Genomic DNA, 24,808 nt, shown 5'->3' on the forward strand with positions numbered 1-24,808 from the left:
GCGGCCCCAGCCGAGCGCGCTCTCGCGGGAACCAGGGCGCAGGAGTCAGAAGCCGGCGTCGGGGGCGGGCCGGGCGGGACGCATGCGCGGCGAGGGGCGGGCCGGGGCGGGCCGGGGCGGGGCTGCGCGGCCTCCGCCTCCAGAGCAGCGGCGGCCGGTTGGGGCGCTGGCTGCGGCGGTTTGGCCGCGAGAGCGGGAGGACCAGCGCCTGGAACCCGGCCGGAGCCCGCAACTTGGCGACTCAGCGGCGGCGCTGCAGCTGCGGGGCCTGCGCGCGCGACCCGGCGGCCCGGCGACGGCGGGGCAGCAGGCCGCGGGCCGGGCGGGCCAGGTAGGTGGGCCGGGGGCGCTGCGACGCGAGGGACCCGGGACCCGGGAGCCCCCGGGCGGGCGCGGCGCGCATCCCGACTCCGGGCTCCTGGCGCTGAGGGCGCCGCGGTTGTCATGGAAATGTGCAGCCTCGCGGTGCAGTCGCGGTCTCGGCTCCTGAGACCCGGCCGGCGCTGCGCGCACGGGCGGATGCAGACCCGGCGTCGCTGGCGGAGGGGAGCGGGGCGCGGGGTCGGCGTCCCGCCCGGTCGGCGCCTGCCCGGTGCGTCTCCAGGGCGTTTCTGGTGCCTCCAGACGCTGAAGGCCTCGCCGTGTTGAGGGTGTAAACATATCTGGTATAAATAAACGTGGGAAATCTGTCCATCGTCGCAACTCTGTGCTTCGCTGCCGGCCCCTAACCCCCGACAGCATTTCTGGCATCTTTGCTTTTTATATATTGTTTCTTTCTGGCTTTGCTAGTCAGTGAATCGAGACCCGAGGCATTTGCAGGGAGCTGTGACCGTCTCTTGAAAAGCCAGTCATGAATGTGTAGGCCATAGAAGACTGAAACACTCAAAATGTCAAAGGTAAATTTATGTCTTTGTGGGCGCAGCGTTCACTTTCCCGTGTGGCCTGCCCTCTGACATTACATAATGGTGCGTTCCTCCCTCCCAAGTTCGTCTATAATGACAGATCATGAAAGTGCTCCTTTGGGTAGGAAATAAGTACGGACAGCGGCAAAGCCCATCTTGTTTTTTGCTTTGCTTCTGAATGTTTTGTGTTGGGAGGCTCCTTAAGAGTGTTTGATTTGTCACCTGTCTCTTAGGGCGTCTAAACCCAGGCGAGGGGGTGGGGTGGTAGTTTGAATATTGCAGTGAAATTGTTTCTGCTTCATCTCCATGCACAGTGGATTGTGTGGACTGTGGGCAAGCCAGTGGGGTGGGGACCCACAGGCCGGCTGGGTGTGAATCCTGCATCTGCCACTTGCTGACTCTTGTTCTGAAGTGTTTTGGAATCTACATGCTCTTGGCATTGGTAAAGAGTTAAACCTAATTTTTCTTTGGTTGAAAACGGACTTTCTTTAAGAGGAATTTTGTCTTTGGGTCTAGGCTAGGGCCTTTCTTTCGGGGGGGTTCTTTGCAGAAATGTTTACTCCTAAAAGACTCAACTTACTGGTTTCTTTGAAGAAAGATCAATGATGGTGTCCACATGGGAAGGTGTGGTTCTTCTCTTAGAGGATGGGTATCGGAAGACTATGTCCAGTCCCTGGGGTGGCTTTGCATGTGAACAGAGTCCTGAAACGCCTCGTTCCCTGCCCTGCCTTGTAAACACACCTCTGGAGCTACAAGCCAGAGTTACCAGGATGGGTTGTCCAACAGATAGGGCTTAAGTGAATAGATGCTGGACAGATACAAAGACAAAGGAGGGCGGGATTCCTACTGAGCTCAGTGACAGAATTAGTTGTACTCATTCTAGTAGCTGCTTAACTATTTTTTATTTGGCTTATGCCGTCTCAGGGTGTTTATCTGCTCAGGAACAAGTCCTGCCTCCCAACTAGACTGGAAGTCAAGGGTGGACATAGTTTATCCCCATTATTTTGAAAACTGGGTATTTTGTCATAAGGCTGTTAAACTAAACATTAGGGTTTCAAAAAAAGTCACGTTAAGGAAAGGATGAAATAAAATAATGTACCTGAGAGCATGTTGTAAACCGTGAGGCACCAGAGAGGCAGGATGTATGATGACCCTGAAAGTCCCTTTAGCCAGCTGCCTACCTGGGAACATTCTCCCCAGCCAGCTGCTCTGTGAACAGAATGGAAAGGTGTGTGAGACCAGCTGACCTCTGACCCGCACCCGATGGCTGAGTGTCTCAAGAACCCAACCTGGCAGAGTAGGGGGGAGATTTTGTATCATCTTGGTTTCTTACAAAAACCTCCTTTGTAGATTACATACGTACATACCCCAGGCAAGTCCCGGTAGTATCATCAGCCGCTTGTGGTGTCAGGATGGTTGGCTGGCACGGAGGGAAAATTAGCACAAATCTGCAGTGAAGAGGCTTGATTATGTCTTTGCTCCTGTTGTGGAACTTGCGTGATGAGCTGTTCTTGAGAGATCATTTAAAACAGCTTTTTTCCCAGTGTCCTGGAGCAGAAGGTATGTGAGGAGAGCTTAGTGTGGGGAGGCCAGAATTAACCCAAGGGCAGCCCCAGCTCGTTTTGTCTCTGTGCTTTTAAGAAAAATGCTATTGTGAACCTAACCCCAGGAATTTACCTCTATTTCATACATGTGCATACCTTGCTCTCTTTAATTTTTTTTTTTCCAGCAGCTCTCTTAGCATGTCCCGTATGCTGTCCTTAGTCTCTTTCACTGGTCATGTTAACGTTGATCCCTTGATGAAGACACCAAGATCCCTCACAGAAAAGCTACCATTTTCATCTTTGTAATTAATTGGTACCTCAAAATAAGACAACTTGAGGCTGTGCGTGTTACTCCTCACACTTTCACCACTAGTTGTGGAATCCACTGATGAGTCTCACCTGAATCAGGTATGGCGGTGGTTGACAGGTGGGGTTTCCCAGTCCTGTAGTGTTTTCTGCATCTCTTGAGTTGGGATTGTGCTGAAAGGAAGAACTTTCCTTTCCCTCTTATTCTTTGATTTACATCTCTGCAGCCATGAATTCCATCTTTATGCAAGAGATTATATGTAGATTATATAGTCCATTGCTCTCATGATTCATCTTATTGCTTCAATTGTCCCAGACCTGGCCTGTAGGGGCCCCAGCATCCTGACTCCTCTGTCCTTTTTACGTGTCCTGATCATTCTTTGTGGACTGCTTTGCTTTCTGGCACAAAATCTTCAAGACTCAGTCTGTGCTTTCCAGCCCTGGAATCAGCCATTTCTCCAGAGTTCTGGTTCCTTTTAGTGGTATTTAGAAACCAAGATCTGGGTGTGAGGTGTGCTCATTGCTACTGAGGGTGGGTGGGTGGGTCACTGCTTCTAGGCCTTTGCAGTGGACAGATGCTCTAATCGTAAACAAACGTTGACACATTGTGCAAAATTTTCTCGGATTTGTTTTTTAAATTGAATGCTGTGTCTGGAGGCCTTTATGTACTGTCATGAAAATGTGCCTTTTTTCCTGTCTGTATTCCAGAGTATGGGTGTACCATAACTTAACTATTCTTTCTTGAAGGACATTGAGGTTTTCTCAATTGTCTGCTATAAAAATAGTGGGGAATCTATGAACTATGTCACTGTTAACACTTACAAATACCTCAGTCTTCTAGATCCCTAGAGGTAGAATTTCTGGGCCAAAGAATAATTTTAAATGGATAATTTTGCCAAATTGCCCCCCACTTTCAAGAGGCTTTCTCAGTTTGTACTTCTTCCATTGTGTGAAATTGCCTTTTTCCCTTTAACTCAGGCAACTCTGAAGAGTATAAATCTTGCTAATTTTTGCATATTTAATGGGTAAAGAAGACATTGTTTTAGTTACATTTCCCACCTTACTAGAAATATTGAAAACCTTTTCTTGCTAGTTTATATTTTAGCTTCTGTGAATTAGCTATGCATAGCGTTGCCCATTTTGTCTTATTAGGCTGTTTTCTTCATCTTTTTGTATTGTAGAAGTTGTTGTAACTTCAGACTTTTCAGCAGCCTTAGATGTCTCCTTTAAGTGGGATGCATTTTCACCCTAAAGCAGAAGGAAACTCACGTGATCTGAGCGCCACCTGCACACCAGTCCCCGTGGTCTTCTTGTGCCTCCTTTAAGGAGAGCCTGTGGGGGGGAGTTGGGGTCTTGGGGAGGAAGCCCAGGTGAGGAGTGGTTAAGGCACCCACCTGAGGGCAGTTGCAAGGGGCTGAACTGGCATTTAAACTGAGGTCTGTCTGGATTTAGTACCATTTACATTAAATCACATAGCTGCCTTCATAGGGCTTTAAAATAAACGCTGTATTTCATATGTCAGTGCAGGGATGAAAATTAACACCTGGGGTCCTCAATATTAAGAATTTCTATATTCAGTCGTTTTTTTTTTACCCTCACCTGAGGATATTTTTTTCCATTGCTTTTCAGAGAGAGTTAGAAGGGGAGGAGAGAAAGAGAGAGAGGGAAACATCCATGTGAGAGAGACACATCGATTGGTTGCCTCCTGCACATGTGGGCCAGGGATGGAGCCTGCAATCTAGGTACGTGCCCTTGGCTAGAATACAAACCCAGGACCCTACAGTCCGTGGGCCGACTCTCTAACCACTGAACCAAACAGGCTAGGGCTGTTTTCAGTATTTTGGTTTGTAAGTAAAGTGAGCTCCCTATGAGCCTCCAACTAGTTATGTGACTTTGGGCAAGTAGCTTAATCTTTCTGCACCGTGGTTTTCTCATCTGCAAAGCTAGGCTGATGGTGGTAGCAACTCCAGAGGCTTGTTAGGAGGTAAATGAATTAATAAAGGTCAGGTGCTTGGAGTGACACCTGGTGTCTGCTGCGTACTGAGGAACGACCCCTGCTAGGGTGAATTCACACATAGAGCAGGTGCAGGCAGCGTGGAGCTTGGACTTAGAACAGCCTTTTCTTTGTGGGTTTGATCTCTTAACCATCCCTTTTGCCATAACCTGGCTGAGTTGTGGGAAATGAGAGCTTGGGATGCTGCATCTCGTCTCTGTACACACCTTGCCTTGTCCCATGTCTGCCAGCCCACCTGGCCCCTGGTGTTTGCCCAGGGTTCCTAACCTGGGTCAGGTGAGACTGCAGGTCTTTCAGTGTAGTCTGTTCAGTGAGGTTCACCTGGCGAAGGCCTCAGAAACAGGAAGCATTTGTGGGGGAGGGTCATGCTATGGTGATAAAGATGAGGTGTCTATTTCTGGAATAGGGTAAGGAAGACAAAGGGGTGTTGTCTGGTCTCCAATGGGGGAGGGGCCACTGGAGGAGGACCGTGTCCTCCATTCCTGGCATCCCCTCTCAGCCCTGGCCCACACACACCTGGCAATGCTCCTCACCTGGAGTTCCTGCCCGCCCTGCCTGTTGCATGTAACTAGGTAGGATCCTGAGGCCTCTGAAGGCCCTGCCTCTCTTCCTGCCCCCTGCCCCCACACCTCCACCATAGCCCCCAAGAGCTGCTATCAGCTGCTGCTGCAGGAGCTGTGTGATGAAAGGAATTCACTTTGGGATGTGGAACTCCTTTCCTTCCCTCTCCTGTGTTGCTTGCGTTTCACATGGCGTATTCTATAAGTTGTTAGTTCATATTTTTCAAGAATGACCCAAGTATGCCACTTCTGGACGTGTGAAGGAACTACAGTTAGGTAGGTGGGGTATCTGGGGAAAGGGTGCTGGGAGGAAACAGGGATGCCCAGTCCAAGGGTCTCCCTGGATTATGGGGTGTGTCACTGGGTGCTTTTGGCTGCCAAGTAAACAATAAGGACATTTATTATCTCGGCACTGGAGCCTTACTGTATCAGCAGTTTCCTCAAGGACCTGGATTCTCCTCTCCCCTCTTTCCAGCCATCACTGCCTCCTCATGATTATGAGATGGTCCTTTGGGTCAGAGGGACTGTGTGATTCTGGGCTCCTTCCTGTCAGGAGCAGGGAGAGAGACACACCAGCTGGTCCCCAGTCATAGGTCTACCAGTCTTCCCTTTGGCTGTGGAGCAGTGAGGGTCATGTGTTCCCCCCGGACCAAGAACCTGAGGCTGTGAGAGTAGCGTCCTGCACGTGTGGTCCTTAGGCCAGCAGTTGCAACATCGCCCCCTCCTGAATGAGGAACTCTGGGATGGGGCCCAGCAATGACCACCGTTTAACAAGCCCTCCAGGTGATTCTGATGCAACGTCAGGTTTGAGAATTGCTCTCCTAGTCTAATCAAGACCAGAACCACTCCTCAGCTAGAGGTGGGATTGGCTTTTCCTCAATCCAGAGGCTAGTTCCCAGAACAGGAAGAAGGAGAGTGAGTGTTGGGTGGTCAGCCATAGTGTGAGCTGAGGGTCATGGGAAGTGTTTTAGGAGCCTGTGGGCAGCTTTGCTCTCCTTGCACCTGCCGCACACCCGCCCTGTTCCTGTTTATAGGCCCAGCTGTTTTCCAGCTGCCATGCCTGCAGCCTCTGCTGCTCTGAGCGAGACCCGCATCCTCCCTGCGGACCTGGTAAAGGCGGCGGCATCATCGGTGACAGCCTGCCTCTGACCCAGCAGGAAAGGAGTCTGTTGGGCTGGCCCCTAGAGCTGGGCTGGCCCTAATGGCCCACTTCCTGACGCCGCTCCCCCAGTGTGTTCAGAGGGGAGAGTTTGCATCATCTGCTACTCCTTGCTCAATTAGGAAAAAAAGCCAGAGCAGTACTTTTAGTAGGTGCTGAGAAGTGTTTAAGGAGTTGGCCTAGAGGCAACCTAAGGGATACTTCCAGTGACATTGTGTAGCTCCCTGTCTGGCTTTGTCCAGAGTGACCTGCTTCATTGTCCCCTTCTGCAAGTATAGCTCCAACTCTGTGTTTGGGTGAAGTAAAATAGCCACCTCCACCATGTAGTTTGTGAGATCAAAATAGCCACTGTTACAGATTTTTCCTGGAACTGGCGAGCTGAGGTATTTGTAGATTTTTTTGACTTTCCAAGGCTTTCCAAGGTTCATCGGAATCCATGAACATGGTGGTTAGGGAGGCTCTCACTGTACCTCATCAGTGCTAATTCCTGAGGAAGGACCAGCCCCCAGGAGGTGATGGCTGGAGGGGGTCCAGAAATAAATCCACTTGAGGTTGCAACCAGTACTTAATTTTTTTTTGAAATACAGTAGGAAATATCCAAGTATATTTTTTGTAGGAAGGGTAAGCTTATTTTGATAAAACGTTATTTGCATGTGGTGGATGTTTGGGTATTGCGACAATGTGAATATTTCTTACTGGGTGTTTTGATAAAAATGTGTCCAACCCAAGTGTTGAGCACAAGGAGGAGGGGGCTGCACTGCACAGGTATACTCAGGTGGTCTTTCCCTGGGGGGAGGGCCTGTGACTCACCATAGGTGGAGAACTACTGAGCTAAAACAAGAGGGCCTTTAGCAGTATGGGCCGGTGGGAGTGGAGCTGGAGCCCACAGAACAACCGGAAGAAAGGTCTGAACTTCTGTTCATGCTCTGGTTTATTCTCTGTGGTGTTCGATTGCCTTGGCCAGATCCTTCTGGTGATGTTGGGGGTCCTTAGCAGGGCCACTCTGAGAGGTGGGGAGGCAATGGCAGGGAGCATGTTGATTTGCCAGAGGTTTAAAATTTAACTCTGGGCGTGGCTCAGCGGCTGAGCATCGATCTATGATCCAGAAGATCAGGTTAGATTCCTGATCAGGGCACATGCCCAGGTTGCAGGCTCCATCCTTAATCGGGGGGCGGGCAGGAGGCAGCCGATCAGTGACTCTCTCATCATTGATGTTTCTATCTCTCTCCCCCTCTCTCTGAAATCAATAAAGATATATAAAATAAATAAATTAAATAAAATTTAACTCTGGGTCCCTGACTCCTATCAGAGTAGGTTCAGCATACCTTTACTTATAGAAGGGTTGGGGAGGGAGGGAAAGTAGACATCCTTCCTGTTGAAGCCACTGCTGTGTGTGATCCCCTTGCAGTCCTTTGTAGTTTAACAGCGACCGGAGAGCCCCAGGTCGCCTTGGCTGCCTTTGGGACAGTGATGTGCATCCTTTAATGCTGGTGTTGGTCTGCTTTGTATTACAAAGCATATGCAGCCATGTCTTTGGGGGTGTCTCTGTTTTTTGAGTGAGGCAGATTGGATTGTGGGAAGAAAAAGTACTGGACATGAACCTGAATCAACTTTCTCATCTGTGAAATGGGAAAGTGCCCGGCTCACAGTGGGGTGTGCAGATTAAATAATATAAACAGGAGAGCTCTCTACCTGCAAGGCTCTGAGCCAGTGCAGGCAGGAAGTTTCTATCTTGCAGGAGACTCTGAGTCTCCCTTCTCAACTTTATAGTCCTGACAACTCTGCTTTTCCTTGGAGTGCCCCTACTGTTAAAAATGTATTCAGAAGGCGAGGGTACATCCCTTCTCTGACTCCTGCCCAGGGCACCTCTGAGGGGAAATGTTGCAGAAGCAGGAGGCTCTAAGGTGCAGGGGACTGCCAGCAAAGGTCAGAGGACTAGGATGTGGGCAGAGTAGGAAGGGGGAAGTGGGAGGCGTGGCTCCTAAACTCTTAGTCAGGTGGTCAGTGACCCAGCTGAGTCTTCTACTGACACTTGTTTTTTAAGCACATAAAAACTTGTGATTGTGTGTGGTGGAATGTTGAGTATTTTCACATTTCTTATGCATTGTTTTGACTATGTTATGCCTATACAAATGTTAAACCAAATTTGGGTGATAATCAGATGGACAGTAAAATGGAATTAAGATGGGACTGTGTGCCAAGAAATGTCAGGCTACCCCAGAATCTTTCAAACATTGTTCCTCTGGTTTGAGAGAGGAGAGAGAGGTGGGTGAATGGATTGGCCTTAGGAAAACACTCTGCTGGTAGACAGTGCCCACCTCAGGTGGCAGAAAAGGGCGCACTTAGATTTTGCCCCCAACTTGTGGTGACAGTGGTCACTCCTGAACCTCACCTTATCCTTCCCTCCCTTGGCTCCTAGTCAGACACTGGAATGGAGTTGTGATCCTGCTGAGGACTGCTGGGTGAAGGGTCATGTGCTTGGTGTAATGGCCTTGGGGGGACACACACACACACACAGTGTCGATTTAGGGAAGTACTGCTTAGTTTGTGGCCTTGGGAACCAAGCTGCTGTCTCTGTAGTCTTTCACTTTCACTCCCCTCTGCAGTGATTTAGCCATAGCTTCTCCATTAGAGACACTTGGTGTCAGGGACCCTGGGGGGCCCTGGATCTGTCCCTGGAGATCGAAGCTGCCTGTGCATCATGAAACCAGACTCTTCTGGTTCAGGCAGAGCACCTGTGTCTTTCCCTGGCTCCTCCACCCTGCACCATGTCCCCATCCATCTGAGACCCTTTGCAGACAGTCCTCCAGTACTACTACAGGTTTTGTATTGAAGCCCAGACATTTCCCCATGGATGGATGGAGACTTACTTCTGATACTTCTCCCTGGTAATTTACGCACAGTTGTCATCTGGTTTGGGCGTGGACTCTCTGGCTGCTTGACATTGTTCCCTGACTTCTCCACTTACCTGTCTTGGACCTTTTTTAACTCTGTTTTTAACTTATTATATTTCTTATTTAGCCATTCCCGACCTTTTATATAGAAGGTACCTGGATTTAAAGTTATCAGTAAAAGCATAACCTGATTTAAAGAACAAAGGCCTCAAATGGATACAACTCTACGGAGTGCTGTCCCTTCAAGGAGAGCCCTGAATGTATTGCTGAAAGCTTTCACAGAGCCCATGAGGACGGGACCCTGTCTTACCTGGCAGTGGAAACAGTTTTTCTAATAGTCACGTGCTGCCAGCGATTGCCTCACACACATGCTCTGTGATGATCGGTGTACGTGCCTGTGAACCGCATGGTAGACAGCTAGAGTGACTTAACTGGAGGGAGGAAGATCTTTGCATTTTGAGTCAACTTAATTATTCAATCATTCTTTAATTAGTCAAATATCTTTCCCAAGCTAGGTATTGGCCTTGTTGGTGGAAGGGAGAAGAGCGGCAGATGGCATGCGACGCAGTAAGGGTGCTTGACTGGCTCCGAGACAGGCCACTTCAGTGACTGCTGTGTCGCTCTTACACCGACTTGGTTGTTAAGAAGCATTCAGGTTTTAAAGTTAATTGCCATCAATTTCTAACCTGGGGAGGCACTGCTCTTGGCACTGGGGACTTGACTACTGACTGTGTCCCCCGTGTGCCCAGCCCTGATGCTCTCGGCATCGGACCACCTGTCAAGTGCAGGTCTGGCCTCAGTACAGCAGTCACCACAGCTTTAGCCCCTTAGCAGCAGAGAGTTCAAAACTAGCCGGATGGCCCCATTTCAAACATGATTAGGTCAGAGATGATCAAATTGCAGGGCGGCAGTCACTGTCACTCCTTGGAACTGGGCATCACAGGATTTGACCAGTGTCACACGCCCACAGGGTTGTACCCGTGCTTGTCATGGCAGCTAGCAGCTTGTGGCTCAAACTGTGAACCTAACTTACTAGACTAACTGTAATGAATGAAAATGGGCTATTTTTACCTCATAACCTAGATCGTCTGTACTGAGTACACAAGCCAAGCTATTTGGTGTTTGGGGCAGTAAACAGGAATTTGGTGTATTAACACTTTTTGAGCTTGCTACTCAGGCAGGCCTAGAAATAGGATTGGTTAGCTTTTTTAGGATTAAAATGTTGAGTATATTAGGGAGAAACTGTTTTATAAAATAACTACAACAAAATGAATCTTACTGTGTTTATAAGGTCTTGTGAGAATGTACTCACCCAAGCCTGGAGCCCTGGGTCAGTTTGAGAATGCTTTATTTAAAGGTCTTTCTGGGAAAAATGGGACTGTTAATAAATGGAAATCTAAAATAGTATCCTTCCTTATCCCCGGCTGTGAGCATTCCAGGATGGTGACATTCTTCCTCATTGGATATAAGTGGGGAATGGTAAAATTGTTAGGACCAACATTTGGCTGTGTATAACAGAAAAAACGGGGAAAGGAGGCTTAGTCAAGATAGGCATTTATTTCTCTTTCTAGTCCTGAGGTCTGGAGGTGGGCATGCAGAGCTTATGCTCCACCTTCTCCAGGGTGAAGCCCAGGGCCTCCTGGCCAGGATGGTGGCCAGAAGTATAGCCAGCTTATGGGCATTCCAGACAGCAGGCTGAAGGAAGACACACTTCCTGAGAACTGTTCATCAGATGTCCTTAAATCTTGTCAACAGGAACTGAATCCCCTGGCCACACATAGCTGCAAGGGCAGCAGATAGCCCCATGCTAAGAGCCAGGGTCCTGGGCCTATTACTAAGGAGGAAGGGAAGAATAGACATTGGAGGTGGTTTCTGTGTCTTTCCTGTAAGTAGTCATCTTTCTTGGAAGATGAGTTTTTGCGCTTGTTTGGAAGATGGTTGCCCAATGTTGGGGAAACCTGTAGGGAAATGGGGAAACATGTTGGGGTTTCTCCCTTCCATATGTGCTGGCGATTCCTGACCTCAGAGTAAAGCCTCGTGATGGTCGGATGTCAGACCCAGGAACAGGCATCGATGGGAGAAGTTGAGGGCCCTCTTTGTGCTTGCCAACCACTGGGCATACGCATTCAGCTGCTGCACCTCTGGGTAAAACTGCTCCTGTCTCCTCCCTCCACCCAATCCAGTGCATGTGCACGTGCACATGCACACACACCACTCACATATCGTGTGCTCACACCACCCATGTGCTCGCACATGCCATTTGTGTGTGCATTTAACACCTGTCACTTGCACATGTGCATGCGCGCTCTCTCTCTCTCTCCCTCCCTCCTCCCTCCCTCCCTCCTCCCTCCCTCCCCTCTCCCTCCCTCCCTCCCTCTCTCCCTCCCTCTCCCTCTCCCTCTCCCTCTCCCTCTCCCTCTCCCTCTCCCTCTCCCTCTCCCTCTCCCTCTCCCTCTCCCGCTCCCGCTCCCGCTCCCGCTCCCGCTCCCGCTCTCTCCCCCCTAACCAGGCAGTGGCCTCGAGGCTGAGTTCCCTGGAGTAGCCATTCTGTGCTTCCTGGCCAACGGGACTCCTGGGAGTTAGTGTGGATGTGCATGTGTGAATCTTCACAGAGAAACGCTCCCTAATTCATGCTTCTGAGATAAGAAAATTTCTGATTGTGTTTCTAAAACTAATGATGAACATTTGCTAATCTAATAATTTTTCCTAGCCTTTAAGAATTTTTACTTCATATTTTAAAAAGGCAAGGATTATCAAGGGGCCCTTTCTCACCTTCTCTACCCTGTGAGGGGCTGCTGCAGGCGCTGAATGAAAGCAGCATCTTTCTGTTTCCCAGCAAGAGTCATTGCTGCCTGAGCTGGTGGTGATCTTCTATACTGTTCTGCTGTCCAGTGCTTTCTCAGTCAAAACATCATTTTTTTTCATCTTAGAGAGTGAAATATTTTACTTAAGGGAGGTGGCCACAGAACTTCATAGAAATCCCTCCACCCCATGGGCATGCTGCTTCAGGTGTTAATTGGGACTTGCCTTTTCATTCCCAAGGTGCCGTGGGCAGTGTCTGGCCCCAGTGACCCAGATGCTGCACATGTTTTTCAGGGGAAATAGACCGTTGGGATGCTCCATGTTGCATTGTGGCATGTTGCATTATGAATGCTTCTGATATCCACGTGTCACCTGACAGGGAGGCCCAGTCAGTGGAGCATGGCAGGGACAGAAGTGTAGAGAAGGTGGGGGCTCTTGAAGGCGTGGCTGATTAGGTGGCTGTCAGCACACTATGTGACCACTGGTCTGGTAGCTTTTGCTAGGGACCTGGTAGGCTCTTAGGAAATGCCTGTGTTCCAAGGGGCGACCACCACAGGCCCCGAGACACTGAAGAGTGTCTGGAGCACCCGTGGAACACAGAAGTATGGTCCTAGATTGGGATCAGGCGGCACTCAGGTAGAGTTCATTTGGGGAATGATGTTCACTGAGACAAGGTGGAGGTCTGGACTGTCCCAGGGGAAGGTGTTCACTCACTGAGTGCACCTGGGCCAGGTGCTCGCCCTGATGCTGGACAACTCTACACACAGCCTGCCCGAGTCTCCTCACCACTGTGCCCCCACTCCCAAGTTCAGTGACCTGAGAGAGGGTGGGCAGCACAGTTTCCCCAAGTGGAACACGGAACTATTATTAGGAAGGGGGTGAATGCTGGTGGCAAAAGTGACACACAGCATCAAAGTAAAGTAACCTTCTCTGGGAACCCTGAAGGGCTGGCGTGCGGGGTGCCTTAGCCTCTGTCTTGGTGTGCAGCTCCTGACAGTAAGTCAAGGGTCTGTAGAAGTCACTAGTGTTAAATTCTGCCTTGCCTCATTTTGTGGGGGACGTGTCCCACAGTGGCTTCTACAATGTAAAGATTATTCTCTGGGGACGTGCTCAGTGAACATAATGGACCATTCAGAAGTCTTAAGTGTCCTCGGAGCAGGGACAGTAGCTCAGTGTTCTTCATATCTTCAGAGTGCCCCACAGTGCCTGGCACAGGACAGGTGAAGAGTCGATGTTTGTCGAGTGAATGAGCAACAGAGCTGCTCTGTCATTGTCAGAAGTATAAGGAAAGCCTGGGTCTCTCGGGAAGATAACCCACTTCTGGGAGATAACCCACAGGTTGGGGTTTAGTCTAACTTAGGAGAGGGTGGTGGGGCCAGAGTCCATGGCACAGCTGCCAACCCAGAGAGTTCTCAGGGTGAAACAAACCTGTCAGTAGTTCCCCAGCCCCTGTTGTGTCCTCATTGTGCAGTGCCATTTGTGTCCCCACGCACTGGTCCTCTCATCCAGCTGCTAGAGTCTGGGGACTGCTGCTGCTCCCCTGGGAAGAAGGTTCCACACCCTAGCACTCCGTTATCTTGGAGTTTTTCTTTCTCAATTTAATCAACCTGAAGACGAGTTCTGTTTGCATCTGCACTGGGTCCTGAGTGTGGTCTCAGGGGCACTGAAGATGAGGAGAAGCTGGGAAGGTGCAGTGCCCAGGAGAGTCAGGGCACCACAGAGCTACTTCATGTGGGGTGAGTTGTGTCAGAGGATGTGATGACAAGCTAGGGATGGGAGGGAGCTTTCATGAGCAAAGCGTGGGGAGGGCTGGGGTGGCACATTTCTGTTCTAGCCCCAGGCCCGGCAGGCCATCTGCAGACTGTCTTCAACTTTTGGGGCTTTGTTCATCCCATACTGGAGCTGTGTCAGACTTCATAAGACTTTATAAGACTTTTTTTTTAAATCCTCACCTGAGGATATTTTTTCCATTGCTTTTCAGAGAGGGTGGAAGGGAGAAAGAGAGAAAGGGGGGGGGGCATCAATGTGAGAGAGACACATCAATTGGTTGCCTCCTGTGTAAATCTTCTTTTTTTTTTTTTTAAATACAGCTTTATTGATTTCAGAGAGAGGAAGGGAGAAGGAGAGAAAGAGAAACATCAATGATGAGAAAGTCATTGATCTGCTGCCTCCTGCACGCCCCCAACTGGGGATCGAGCCCACATCCCAGGCATGTGCCCTGACCGGGAATTGAACCTCGATCTCCTGGATCCTAGGTCGATGCTCAACTGCTGGGCCACACCCGGCTGGGCCTGTGTAAGTCTTTATATTCTGTTTTGCCTGCATTGTTATTCGTATTTTAAATGACAGCAGCAACTCCATAGTTGTCTTAATAAGGTTTGAGGATACCCTTTCTTAGATTGTCAGAGTTCTACCATACCTGCTCTCTACCCAGCTTTGTGGGCGAAGATTGGCCTCTTTATCCCTGCTCCAGTTGGTCTGCAGGTCCTGCTGCAGGGTGGCTGAAATGCCACCGACAGGGCATTGCCAGAGCCTGCAGTGGTGACAGGGAAGCCATCTGTGAAGCGACAGGAATGAAACCAGCACCGGGAAGAATATTCTAAACCACCTGTGAAAACCAGGTGGACTGAGAAAGAGGAAGTGTTGGGGTGTGAAGAGCCCCCAGAAATATGGGTTCCTAGAAATGGATAAGAGTGTCTCAGGGGCCTCCCCGCAGTGAAACAGCTGAGTGGGCTCCACCTCCAGTCACGCTCCTCTTGTGCCCTCGTGGTCTCTGCAGTGGGTGCAGTGCAGACAGCCAGGCAGGCCTGTCAGCTGGTGGCAGGAGGAGAGCAGAGAGTGAGAGATTATGGGGACAGGGCCTGGTTTGTGATCCCCTAAAGTACACTCCATCTCTGATATCCGGGACCTTGGGACTTGGAGCCTAAGTTTTATATAGTGGTACAGATGGAGGGGAACGTGGCAGGAGGAGCCAGGTTGGAGAAGAGGGAGGTGGAGGGCAGAAAGCAAGGGATGCTGGCGGGGGTGAGCTGATGGAGGTATTGCTAGCAACAGGTGCAGCTCTCCCCACGACTCCCTCACCTACTGGGTAGCCCTGCCCTGGAGAAGGGCCTCTTTAAATCCCCACCCCCTCATTGGTGGCTATGCATGAATGTCACTTGGTGGGAGTCCTCAAACTTGTCTTATTTAGCTTTATTGTACAAATTTAATAACATTCTGTGTTTTACAATAGTCATACATTTTCAAGTCTAAAAATTACAAGGTACAGCAGGGTATATGGTAAAGTCTGCCTCCTACCCCATCCCCTCACCACCCAGATCCCGTCTCTGGAGACAGCAGTGCCATGTACTTCTTGCGTATTCTTCCCGATATATTCTATGTCTGTGCAGCGAATGTGTACACGTACACACAGACACTTCTCACACCCATGACCTCATGCTCCACATCTGCTTCACCCCTCTCATTCTCTCCCGTACTCTGTCTTGGTACTCGGCACATTGGAACAGAGAATTCTTTGTGTGTTTTTTTTTGCCCAGCTGCACAACATCCCCCTTACAGGTTATACTGTTGGTTCCTTTTTTTTTTTTTTTGTTAATACTTACCTGAGGATATTTTTTCCATTGGTTTTTAGAGAGGGAGTGGGGGAAGGAAGTGGGGGAAGAGAGAAAGAGAAACAGAAACATGGATGTGAGAGAGACACATCGATTGGTTGCCTCCCACACGCACCCTGACCATGGCTGGGGAGGACCTTGCAACCCAGGTTCGTGCCCTTGACTGGGAATCGAACCTGTCACCCTTCATTGTGCAGGCTGTGTACTATTGGTTCTTTAATCAAATTTCTTGATGCCTGGTGGGCTCTTTGTAGCCTGCTCTTGACACTGATGTACGGACTCTTTGAAAGAGAGTCCCTTTTTTGTGAGGTCTGGGTTAAGTATCGTTTGGCTGGAAGGAGAACCTGGGGTTACGTGACATTTGGAGGTTCCTTCCCATTTCAGTTTTCATCTGGTCTGTAACTTCTTTGGGGAGTAGAGGGCAGTTAATCTATTATTTGTTAGCTGTGCTTCTTTAAAATGTGACCTAGTTACACAAAGACCTTTAAACAGACACATGCCATCCTGAGTGGGGCTGTCTCTAACCCTAGCTTTAGAACAGTGGCTCCCACGGGCTTACTTCTGCCTGGCCCACTGGGGCTGGGCTGCAGGTACTGCTGATAGTTCTGGAGGGACAACTGTGTCAGCCAGGACAGGAGGGCACAGTGCTTGCAGAATCGAGGAGACTTCTAGCTGAGATGGTGTCTGGCTGAGGCTGGTTCTGGACCTGCCCTCTCAGCTTGTCAGCTGCTCCCACCAGCCTGCTCTGCACCTGGGAGGGAGAGGAGCAGCCTTTACAGGGGCATTGTGAATATATCTTGCAGTGATGCTGGGTGGTCATCGTCAGCTTCTAAATTTGCACGACAATTCTGCCAGTTTGTCACAGGTGCACTGGGTGTGTGGTTACTGCTCACAGCAACCTGTGAAGGCAGAGGGCATCTGCGAGACCCCACTGGCAGGCGTGGGCGGTGGAGCAGCCTGCCCATGGGCATTTGCTCCTGTGGGAGATTTCAGGCACAGGGAGGTGAATGTTGCCCTGCTGGTCCAGCCAGGTGCACCAAGAGCAGTGCTGGGTGATAACCCACCTTCGGGAGGAACCAGGTGTGTGTCTGGAGATTGCCGACAGGCCCTTCTGTGGGATTTAGCTGGACAGGTCTGAGCCAAGAGGCCTCTGTGGGGAGTGAGGGGCTGTGTGCAGTTCCACTGGCTGCGGATCATGGAGGGGGCTGCTCTTTGGGATCTGTGGCTTACTCCACACACACCACTGCCCTTTTCCTGCCCTGGTGGTGGCTGTCAACTAGCTCAGAGCACAGGCCTCCACTTTGTGGTCCCAGCCCTTGGAGAAGGTTGCAGAATAACGGGTGCAGAGAGGACAGCTCAGAGGGCATGCACATGGCCACTTCCAGGAAGCAAAGAGGCTGCTGCTTTTCGTTCATCTTTTCTCTAAAATACTAGAGGTTTTGAGGCTCCACCCTGAGCGCTTTGTGGCTGAGGGCTCCTGGTTTGGTGCAGGCAAGAGTCAGGGTGGTGGGGCCCTCAGGGCGGCACAGCTCCAGCTCTGCAACTGAGTGGGGACAGGGGGAGGGCACAAGCCATTAGGATCCCAGGCCTCGTGGAGCAGAGCCCAGAGGAAGCTGAGGCTGCAGGGTCTGCACGAGGGAGGCTACCAGTAGCACCGGAAGTGGAATTGCTGCACATTGTGCATTTCGACACTAGGACTCAACCCTCAAGGAAAACCAAGAGTGGGGGTGTATGGAGCAGCTGAAGAAAGGAAAAGCTGGGGCAGAGGCTGGATGTTAACTGCCCATCTTTCGCTGACTCGGTGGCCCTTGCCCTGGTTGATTAGAGGCCTCAGATCCCATGTTGGGAGCCCAGCCCAGCTCCTCCTTTGGCAGCTGCAGGGCCTGTGGCTGAGAGAAGTGCTCTCACTTTGTCTACTCACTGTTCATTGTGTTGGACAGCAGTCAAGAGGGTCAGCTCCTTGCAATATCAGCCAAGTCCCTGCGAAATACCTGACCTAATCGTACTCTGTGTTTAAGACAAATGTCAGTGGCAAAATAGGATTTCTATAGGAGGAGCTAAGAGTCTTTGGGACCCCCCCCTCCCCTTCTGGGAGAGACAGTATGTATGAGGAGCTTTAAAATGTAAGCAGGATTGGGGGGGGGGAATGGGACACCTGTAATACTTTCAACAATAAAGATAAATTAAAAAAAAAAAAAATGTAAGCAGGAGAAGGACAGCCTGAGCTGCAGCTCCTCGCACAGCTGAGGACTGCTGGTGGTCCAGGGAGGGTGGCAGGAACTGTCCTTCACTGACAGGTTTCTTGAATCATGCATGTGCCAGGCACTGTGCTGATCCCTTCACATGCACTTCCATTTGATCCCCGGTGTCTGTGTCCCACGGCTGCTGTAACAAATGCTTACAGACTTGGTGGTTTGAAATAGCACAGATTTATCCTCTCTCAGTTCTGGAGGCTAGAAGTCCAAAGTCAGTATCACAAGGCCAAAGTAAAGGCATAGCAGGGCCATGCTCCCTCTGGTCGCTTTAGAGGAGAATCCGACCTTGCCTGGTCCAGCATCTGGTGGTCGCTGCATTCTTTGGCTCCTGGTCCCTCCTTGCTGCTTCAGTCACGTGGCCTTCTCTGAAATCTCCCTCAGCCTCCTTCTCATAAACACTTAGGGTTGGGTTTAGGGCCCACCCATATAATCTGGCGTAAACCCCCTCCCTCAAATCCCCAGCTTCGTCACATCTGCAGTGTCTATGCCATGTAAATAGCACTCACAGGTCCTAGGAGTTAGAACATGGACATATCACAGCAGCCTTCTGAGGACATAGAGTGGACATGGTGAGGAAGCTGAGGCTGAGCAGCTGTTGGGTGACCATGGTTCCCTCCCCTCTAGACTCTGAGGTGATAGCTGTTTTGGGATGTTGCTGGATGTGTACTTGGTGAACAGATAAGCCAGTCATTTTCCTTTCTTGTTACATTGGTTTGAAAAATCAGAGCTTTGGGGTCAGGCACCCAGGCTGCATCTTGCTTGTCACACGTTCTTTGACTGAGTGAAAGCATTTCACTGATCAGGTGCTTTGGGCAGCTTCATTCTCCTCTGCACACAGATGGTGGGACAGCCTGTGGGCCCTGGTGAAAGTTAGACAGTATCACTTGGGTGAAATGGCCCAGCATGGTAGCCCAGCAGGGGTCGGTGTGGAGTGTCTCTATTCAGTGGGAGTTCCACGTCCCAGCCAAGGAGAAGGCACATGAGTAGGGCCCGGTGGTGTACAGGATGGCTGTGTTCACACCTAGATAAGTGCGCACTGGGAGCTGTGCACAGAGTTGACCCACTGACCTAACAGACACCCACCAAATGCCTGCTCACGCTGGGCAATGCAATGCACAAGCAAACAGAACCAGCCCTTCCTGCCCTGGGAGTGGGAGTCGGGACAGACAGGTAGAGTCCTTCCGCAACTGCAGGCTCGAAGAAGGTGTCTCAGAATAGGAATCTGCACACGCATGTGCTCCATATTTATGTTAGACACAACCTGATGAAAACTCATGGTACTCCATGCTCCTCAATCTGTTCCTTATCTTCAGCTCATTCTCTTGTCTCTCACCCACCCCAGTGGCTGGTCGTAGGTCCCTGAGGTCCCAGTGGCTGGCTTTCAGGTCCCTGGAGGAGCTGACTGAGCCCAGTTATCTCCTTCCCATTGAGCGGAGCCTGCTTCCTACCTCTTCTCACTGAACCTGCACTCTTGTCCAGGCCTGTGGTTTCTCCTCCCCATGTGGCCCTGGCTTCTGCCCCTTCTTCAAGTAGGAGGAGGAGGAGCTGCCAGCACTTGCGGAGGCTCTGGGAACTGTTACTGTGCCCTGCCTGGGGGGCACACTGCTTCCTTTAGTTCTCTGAACACCCTGAATGACATGTGGCCGTCCTCCCATTTCACAGGTGAGAGAATGGGGTGCAGAGAACTTAAGTCACCCAGCTGATTAGGGGCAGAATCTTTCACGCCCAGGGCAGGAAGGGCTGGCTCTGTTTGCTTGTGCTACTGCCCAGCGTGAGCAGGCATTCGGTGGGTGTCTGTCAGGTCAGTGGGTCAACTCTGTGCACAGCTCCCAGTACGCACTTATCCAGACATGAACACAGCCAGTTAGACTAGCCACCAGATTCACAGGAGTGACAGATGCCAACAGGTGATGATGCCTGCCTGTGTTTTTTGATAAGGACCCACAGTTCTCTCTCTCTCTTTGTAATACTTGTTTCACATTTTGGATGTTCTGAAATCCTGGAGTGACTGCCCCAGGTGTCTGGACTCCGAGTGTCTTAGCGTGGGGCGGGGCGGGGACTGCCTTCCTTTCCCCCTCGGGTGCCTGTGCCGCACAAGCCCTCCTTCCCCTGCTCTGTCTGCTGTTAATGTGGCCTCCACCTCCTTCCCTCCTTTCTCCTTTCCTGGTTTTCAGTTAAGACTGAGAACCTGTCAGCAGTGTTAGGGACACCCCTCAGGTGGGGGCAGCAGGTCTGGTGAAGACCCCGCAGCATCAGTGTCCTCCTCCCTGGGGAGTGAGCAGGAAGTCCCTGCTGGGCGGCCGTGGACTGACTTTGTGTGCGAGACATAAAGCTGCTTTTACACTCTCACACTTGATTTTCTGGTGAATAGATGCACATGGAAACACACACTTGGTTTTCTGGAATTATAATAACTTTTTTTTTTTAAATGAGTAAAAGAACAAGTGTGTTAAGTAGCCATTTGCCTATTAGCTTGAAAATTTAAGTGCTGTTTAGTGGTAATTTCACATGAAAAGTTTTCTCTAGGTTCCAGATAACTTATAAAGGGGCTTTGGAAGGCACCTTTGTGAGATTCCAGTACATTGTACTGAGTTTTAAATTACATGTCAGTGATAGTGCTTTGATTACTTCCACTGCAGTGAGATTCCAAACTAATTTAACATGTGATAACGCTAATGATGGTGAAAGTCTGAGCTTTTACAGTAAGGAAGTGAGAGCCTTAGGCACCCCAATTTTGATGTCTTAGTAAAGAAAATAAAATTCAGGGAGAGGTAATACAAGAAGGAAGGGGAGTAGCGTGGTGTGAAGCTGGTGGGCCACATTTGGGGCTCTGAGACCTGTGGTACCTCTTTCTTGATGGTCTTGATCCTGAAACCAGGGGGATATTGGCTTGTAAAGGAGGAGCAACACACTCTGGACAGTGAACGGTCAAAGTATATTACCTGTTAGGTTCACGAGGGACCCTGAGTTCATCTGAGAACAGTACAGAGCTCATGGCTGGACATTGAATGCTGGGGAGACCTCAGGTTGCCACCTCCATCACCGGGAACTCCCAGCCTGGGCAGCTTGATGGAAGCTTCTTGAGGCCCTTGATGAGATGGCAGGGACAGAACAAATTGGCAGGACAAACGTGGGTGCCTTGGGAAAGGAATTGTTGGGGCAGAGAGGGAAGCAGAGCGGGTGGTGCACCTTGTTTATCCTGCTGCATGTGAGAGTCTCCTGGGGGCTTTGAAAACCCCTCTGCTCCATTCAAGGCCACTAAAATAATGTGGGGGTGGGGCAGCATGAGTATTTGTCACCTTTCCCAGGAGGTGATTCTAAGGTGCAGCTGGGGTGGAGAGTGCTGGGTCCTAGAGGTTCAGAACTTGGGCTTCTGAACTGGACCAGCCTGTTCTGAATCCCCACTGAGCTGCATTGAGCAAGCTTCGGAAACGCTGAGCCTGACTCAGTTCGCTTCTTCTCAGAGATGCAAGACAGAATGACGGGGTGCACGGGGTGCAGTGGACTCTGCTGGGCTAGGAAGCCTCCGTGGCCAGAGCAGCTGGTTTGTCACTGATAGGAAGGGGCCAGGTGGCCATTTGCGGTTTTACTTTGTGGAACCACAGCCCTGGCCACAGCCACTTGTCACAGTGGCATGTGGCTGGAGAAGACATACAACCTGACGGTCTCTCTAACTTTGACCACTGAAGGTGTTTCTCTATTATCCTAGACCGGGGGTTGGCCAGGTATTTCTGTAAAGGGCCAGACAGTTCATACTTCCGGCGTTGAGGCCACCCAGGCCCTGCCACAGCCCTGCTCAGCCCTGCTGTTGTAACACAAAGCGTCAGAGGCAGCCGGAGAACGAGTGGACGTGGCTGAGCTCCAGTGACACTTCATCCTACAGAACCAAACGGCGGGCAGGTTTGGACCCTTGGGCTGTAATTTGCCGATCCCTGTCCTATACTAGTATTTCATACTTTCTCTTCACACCTCTAACACCTCTTGTGTTCACCTCGCCCTACCCTCTCATTGCCGCTGGCCTTGCTTCCAGTTTACTGAGAAAACAGTCAACCGGGAGAGCGCTTCTTAGGCCCTCTGGCCAGTGTCTCGCGCCAGCTGGGCCTCCGAGGCCAGCCTCCCCTCCCAGGGGCCAGCCCCAGCTGCGCCTCAGGTGGCCTGTTGGCATTGTTTCATCACCCCCTGGTCCTCCAGCCTCTCCCCTTAGCTCCCTACACCTCCCTCCAGTGCCTGCCTATCATTCGACCTCCTGCTGGTTTCTCCTCTCCCAGTGTTGCCAGGCCTAATCCTGGGACCTCTTTTCTCCTCTCTTCTTCGGGGGAGGTGCCCGCTCTGGTGCTTTACTTCCCATCCATGGGCCGAAGCCCCTGACAATACAGCTCCAGTTCCAGCCTCTGCCCTGGCCTCCGGCCCTGCCATCCGCTGCCTTTCCGACCGCTGGCATCTCAGACTGAACCCGTGCCCTCACTGCGCCTCCTTCCTCAGTGGTGGCCACGTGTCTTCTGTGTTAGGTGTTCAGCAAGACCCCGGAGCTGTCCTGGGCAGCCCTCTGCTTCCGTGTTGCCTAGCAGGAAATCCTGCTGGCTCTGTCTCCAGAGCACGCACTTCCCCTTTCCTCATGCTCACCTCTGCCTCTGGGACTGCAGTGTCGCAGCGCCCTTTCCCCGGTCAGTCTTTTTCTAAGCGACACCTGCTCAGGTCATTCCTCTGCTCAGAGCCCTCCTGAAGTCCTCCCTTGTGTAAACAGTGTCGCAAGGCCCCACCTGGCACTCCCGCCTCATCTGCTCTCCCCAGTGCAGCTCAGGCACCTCTCCCCTCAGACGGCCACATGGCTTACTTGCTCTCTCAGCTCCTTTGGGGCTTTGCTCAGATGTCACCTTCTCAATGAGGCCTATCCTGCTACCCCTACCAGCTTTGCCTACAGTCTTCTGTGCCCTGCAACATTGGGTGTTGGCCCAGGATGGGACCCATCTGAGGCCTGGCAGCCTGGCATCTGTTTCCAGATCCTCTTCAACAGGGTGTGGCGGGCATCCTGTGGGTGGCCTCCATGGGTCAGCATTACAGACTGGTGCGCCCTACAGCTAAGTGTTCCCACGGTGATGGAGGAGGGTGAGGGCACAGCTTTGGGAAGCCCTCCTTTTTGATAACAAAGGTGACCTAGTTTTCATTAAGAGCTTAGGATTTATAGCCACAAAGCCTTTGTAATATCACCATTTATTAAATCATGTTCCTCTTAGACATATAAAGGGGTACCATGCAGGCTGAGGCTGAGGTGTTAGCTTATCTGAGTTCTGCAAAGACTTTCCCCAGCCCTGGGTACCTCCTGACCTGACCTCCTGACCCTGGACCCAAGGTGCTTCTGGACCTCATGGCCCCCAGCCTCTGGATGCCTACTGACTGGAGCCCTGCCTGGCTCTCAGCTTCCACTGCACAGAGTGGAGGGGCGAGGCCCACCTGCCACTGGTTCTGAGCTCTGCTGGAACTGAGGCTGCCTTCTGTCCCCAAGTGGGCGGCCCTTTTCTTTCCCTGCATCGGGAGGCATGGCCAGACCTGGAGCCCAGAGTTTAGCCGCTGCCCCTTGCAGGGAGGGTTGTGGGGTTTCTTCCTTCATGGCCAGCCACCAGGGAGCAGGAAGGGGCAACGTGGCATCCCACTGGGTGGTTCCTTCCTGGGTGTTACCTCCGGTCGGGCAGATTGCCAATCTTGCAGGCGACCTGGAGGACTCTTTGAGAAACCTTCGCTGGCCATCTTTGAATGGGTTTCAACATGGGCTTCATTTTTGCTACAACCCACTCGATCTGCAGTCTCAGAAACCAGCATGATTTGGGTAAACTTTTGATTTGAGGTCACACTAAAACAGTTTTAGCCATGGGCATCATGTGTGTGTGTGTGTTGAGTTCACATGTGTGCACGTGTCTGTGGCTCCACTGTGCATGGCTGACATGAACTATGTCCCGACCTTGGTCTTGGGGAAATGCCACTTCATCATCTCCAGTAATCCTACGTGGGAGAGGAGAATGCATGATGGGGGGCGTGGAGAAAACTGATTTAGAAAGCTTTCCTTTAAACTTGACAGTCTCGCCAAGCCATGGAGAATTAAAATATACAACGGGAAAGAGTGTATGTATTTCTCACTGACATTTGAGACTTCCATTGTACCTCACCACATGGGTCAGGCTCTCTGAGAAGCTGAATTCTTGTGAATGAGGGCAAGGTGCTGCTTCTCAGGGGCTAAAGCCTCAGGCTGAACTCTCGGGGCCCAGGGACCGAGCTCAGTGTGCGTTTGCTGAGTGGATGGTGCAGATTTGGAATGCTTAGCCCAGTGGTCTGCAAGCTTTTTTTTTTTTTTTTCTTTAAACATCCTGTAAATGTCGAAGCTCTCCAAGATGTTGTAGACCTTGTTAGTGGCCCCCCAACCTTCGGGCCTCCAGAAGGGTTCAGGAGCCCCTGGTGTGTTTAAAGTTACAGCACCTTGCCCTGGCTGGTGTGGCTCACTGGTTGGAGTGTCCGTCAGCTGCGCACCAAAGGGTGCAGGTTTTATTCCTGATCAAGGGCACACACCTCAGTTGCAGGTTTGCTCCCCTCAACCCCCCACCATGTGTGTGCAGGAGGCAACCAGTTGATGTGTCTTTCTCACATTGATGTTTCTCTCTCTCTCTCTGTCCCCCTTCCTTCCCTTCTACTTTCTTTGAAAAGCAATGGAAAAAATACCCTTGGGTGAGGATTAACCAAAACAAACCAACCAAAAAAAGTCACAGCACCGG

General features: G+C 51.0%; 1 protein-coding gene across 1 annotated transcript in view; it reads left to right on the forward strand.

The window, feature by feature from the left end:
• Window positions 1–312: 312 nt before the first annotated feature.
• The window catches only part of INPP4A (inositol polyphosphate-4-phosphatase type I A), a 117,807-nt gene continuing 93,311 nt past the window's right edge, over window positions 313–24,808 (forward strand). The window contains exon 1 of the mRNA XM_087823707.1: window positions 313–331. The gene's annotated coding sequence lies outside the window, so the exon portion shown is untranslated. The remainder of the gene's footprint in view (window positions 332–24,808) is intronic.

The sequence above is a fragment of the Miniopterus natalensis genome, chromosome 13 (genome assembly GCF_054644295.1).
Source record: "Miniopterus natalensis isolate mMinNat1 chromosome 13, mMinNat1.hap1, whole genome shotgun sequence".
Lineage (NCBI taxonomy): Eukaryota > Metazoa > Chordata > Mammalia > Chiroptera > Miniopteridae > Miniopterus > Miniopterus natalensis.